The following is a 4,280-nucleotide window of genomic DNA, read 5'->3' as shown; positions in this document are numbered from 1 at the left end:
GGACACCCACGTCGCCGGCCGATCGCCAAGAGCAGTCCCCAGCCCATGTTAAAAGACAGAGCCATCCAGAACATTCTGGGTGGAGATTTTAATTTGCAGGATGTAGACTGGGAGACTCAAACTTTCATAACGGGTGGCAGGGATAAAGAATCCAGTGGAATTTTTTAAGTGCTTTATCTGAAAACTACCTTGAGCAGTTAAACAGAGAACCGACTCGTGGCGATAACATATTAGACATTCTGGTGACAAACAGACCCGAACTATTTGAAACAGTTAACGCAGAACAGGGACTCAGCGATCATAAAGCGGTTACTGCATCAATGATTTCAGCCGTAAATAGGAATATTAAAAAAGGCAGGAAGATTTTTCTGTTTAGCAAAAGTGACAAAAAGCATATTTCAGAGTACTTGATTGCTCAACACAAAAGTTTTGTCTCAAGTACAGATAGTGTTGAGGATCAATGGACAAAGTTCAAAACCATCGTACAATATGCGTTAGATGAGTACGTGCCAAGCAAGATCGTAAGAGATGGAAAAGAGCCACCGTGGTACAACAACCGAGTTAGAAAACTGCTGCGGAAGCAAAGGGAACTTCACATCAAACATAAACATAGCCAAAGCCTTGCAGACAAACAAAAATTAAGCGAAGCGAAATGTAGTGTGAGGAGGGCTACGCGAGAGGCGTTCAATGAATTCGAAAGTAAAGTTCTATGTACTGACTTGGCAGAAAATCCTAAGAAATTTTGGTCTTATGTCAAAGCGGTAGGTGGATCAAAACAAAATGTCCAGACACTCTGTGACCAAAATGGTACTGAAACAGAGGATGACAGACTAAAGGCCGAAATACTAAATGTCTTTTTCCAAAGTTGTTTCACAGAGGAAGATTGCACTGTAGTTCCTTCTCTAGATTGTCGCACAGACGACAAAATGATAGATATCGAAATAGACGACAGAAGGATAGAGAAACAATTAAAATCGCTCAAAAGCGGTGTACCGTAGGTCTCTAGATGAGTGTAGCGTTCCAAAGCATTGGAAAAAGGCACAGGTCATCGCCGTTTTCAAGAAGGGACGTCGAACAGATGTGCAGAACTATAGACCTATATCTCTAACGTCTATCGGTTGTAGAATTTTGGAACACGTATTATGTTCGAGTATAATGACTTTTCTGGAGACTATAAATCTACTCTGTAGGATCAGCATGGGTTTAGAAAAAGACAATCGTGCGAAACCCAGCTCGCGCTATTCGTCCACGAGACTCAGAGGGCCATAGACACGGGTTCCCAGGTAGATGCCGTGTTTCTTGACTTCCGCAAGGCGTTCGATACAGTTCCCCACAGTCGTTTAATGAACAAAGTAAGAGCATATGGACTATCAGACCAGGTGTGTGATTGGATTGAAGAGTTCCTATATAACAGAACGCAGCATGTCATTCTCAATGGAGAGAAGTCTTCCGAAGTAAGAGTGATTTCAGGTGTGTCGCAGGGGAGTGTCGTAGGACTGTTGCTATTCACAATATATATATAAATGACCTTGTGGACAACATTGAAAGTTCACTGAGGCTTTTTGCAGATGATGCTGTGGTGTATCGAGAGGTTGTAACAATGGAAAATTGTACTGAAATGCAGGAGGATCTGCAGCGAATTCACGCATGGTGCAGGGAATGGCAATTGAATCTCAATGTAGACAAGTGTAATGTGCTGCGAATACATAGAAAGAAAGATATCTTATCATTTAGCTACAATATAGCAGGTCAGCAACTGGATGCAGTTAATTCCATAAATTATCTGGGAGTACGCATTAGGAGTGATTTAAAATGGAGTGATCATATAAAGTTGATCGTCGGTAAGGCAGATGCCAGACTGAGATTCATTGGAAGAATCCTAAGGAAATGCAATCCGAAAACAAAGGAAGTAGGTTACAGTACGCTTGCTCGCCCACTGCTTGAATGCTGCTCAGCAGTGTGGGATCCGTACCTGATGGGGTTGATGGAGGAGATAGAGAAGATCCAACGGAGAGCAGAGCGCTTCGTTACAGGATCATTTAGTAATCGCAAAAGCCTTACGAAAATGATAGATAAACTCCAGTGGAAGACTCTGCAGGAGAACACTCAATAGCTCGGTACGGGCTTTTGTTGAAGTTTCGAGAACATACGTTCACCGTGGAGTCAAGCAGTATATTGCTCCCTCCTACGCATATCTCGCGAAGAGACCATGAGGATAAAATCAGAGAGATTAGAGCCCACACAGAGGCATACCGACAATCCTTCTTTCCACAAACAATACAAGACTGGAATAGAAGGGAGAACCGATAGAGGCTTGCGGAGTATGGATGTAGATGTAGATGTAGAAGAACAGTATATATCTTACGATAATACTAAAAGGGCCTCACCAGTTGCGTGTTTTAGCGCGAGACTATACTCATCTCTGTTACGTAGCAAACATTAAAAACATTGCCCCACCACGAAAAGTATAACGTTTCTCATTGGATAGACAGAATTTTTGTAGGCGGAGCTTAAGGTTAACATTGAGACCCTGACTGGTCAGTTGAAAACACAGCCAGATACCTTTTTCTTAATCCCACTTCAGTAAATTGTAGTAAAGAGAAGTTAGAGAGCTGCTTCCGAGATGGCGAGGTGTGTAGAGCTGCGTCGCCCGCCGCCCCCTGACGCTGACTAACCACTTACAAGGTAATGAACGCACGCGATGCCGCATAAGAGTCATAAGGCTTCACTCAGAACTGCAGAAGTCTCATCTGTTACATCCCCTTTTTACGTAATACTAGTGTCGATCGTCAATTAAACTTCGTGGTATTCACATTTGATACTTGAACTTAAAATCTGAAACGCGATGATTTTTCTGTTATATAATTATTGAGAAGCCACATCAGCCACTGTAATTTACAAGTTAAATAAGTAATTAAAGATAATTGAGGGCCACTGTAGACCATTTTTGATAGTTTTCTCTTTTAGGAAATTTAAAACTAGATTATAGGTGTGATATGGCATAGGTCATCCTTCGATTCATTGTAGAACTTGGAAACCCATTCAGGGAATATTCGTCCACATTTTTGTTGAACGCAGTTGGTTTTTATCATCCTGTATTAAAATATTTCCTTTCATCAATAGCGCAATTTATAAACAATGTTTTGTGAGTAGAATAAAAATTCCAATGGTAAACTGCTTTTTCGACGCTATTTTTCCAGCTAACTAAAAATAGGAAAGCCTTGAACCCCTTCCACTAAATTTAGTTAGTATTCAGATTCTTTTACAGAGAGTGCAGTGGAGCTGACGCTGAAATCATTAAGCATTTGATTATATCATCGCTAGTCTCACTGATCTCTTCTGAACTCTACATGTCATGTGTGGTCTGGCGTCTCCTTACCAGCAACAGGTCCCAGGTTCAAACTAGTCAATTCCCTAAACACACGACCGAGCGAGGTGGTGCAGTGGTTAGCACACTCGACTCGCATTCGGGAGGACGACGGTTCAAACCCGTCTCCGGCCATCCTGATTTAGGTTTTCCGTGATTTCCCTAAATCGTTTCAGGCAAATGCCGGGATGGTTCCTTTGAAAGGGCACGGCCGCTTTCCTTCCCAATCCTTCCCTCACTGGAGCTTGCGCTCCGTCTCTAATGACCTCGTTGTCGACGGGACATTAAACACTAACCACCACCACCACCACCACCTAAAAACACGCTCAGAGCGTCGTAGCGCGAAAGTGGTAGGGAGACACAAATTAGAATAAACAGACACCACGCAGAATGTTAGAGTCTACCTTAGAAGACAAACTGAAGGAAGGAAATCCTACGTCTGTAGCGTTTCTAGACAGAGAAAGCTTGTTTTGGCAATGATATGACGACTACAGTCTTTGGCATCAGATAATTGTCCACGTCATGAGGCGTTATTAGCAACCCGGGATTTCAATGGCTCAGAGTATAAGGTAATAATAGTAACAATGTCGATACCTTCGATTCATTGTGTATGTAAGATACCGAAATCAATGATCCATTTTGAAGTTGTTTTCGAAACCTCGCTAACATAACATTTCAGTCTTACTGGAGACGACAAAGACTGTCTGTGTTGAAAATAATTTATTGTCTGACACAATCGAAAAAATTTCGGTACGGAAGTACCGGTTTCGACTGTCACTGGCTATCATCAAACCAAAAGGCCTGGTTAGTGGCTCACCCCCATCACCACAGAAATCGCATCGTCAGCAGGTCACTTCATACTGAAATTTATGTGATTGTGCCGGGAATTAAATTGTTTTCAAAATGAACTCTT

The 4,280-nt window shown here is 42.1% G+C and overlaps 1 non-coding gene across 1 annotated transcript; it reads left to right on the top strand.

The window, feature by feature from the left end:
- Positions 1-3,429: 3,429 nt before the first annotated feature.
- Trnaa-cgc (transfer RNA alanine (anticodon CGC)) lies at positions 3,430-3,502 on the top strand. The gene has a single exon. It is a non-coding gene; the product is annotated as a tRNA-Ala (tRNA).
- Positions 3,503-4,280: the final 778 nt, after the last annotated feature.

Source organism: Schistocerca cancellata, chromosome 5 (assembly GCF_023864275.1).
Source record: "Schistocerca cancellata isolate TAMUIC-IGC-003103 chromosome 5, iqSchCanc2.1, whole genome shotgun sequence".
Taxonomy (NCBI): Eukaryota; Metazoa; Arthropoda; class Insecta; order Orthoptera; family Acrididae; genus Schistocerca; species Schistocerca cancellata.
This window is presented reverse-complemented; position numbering and strand designations above follow the sequence as displayed.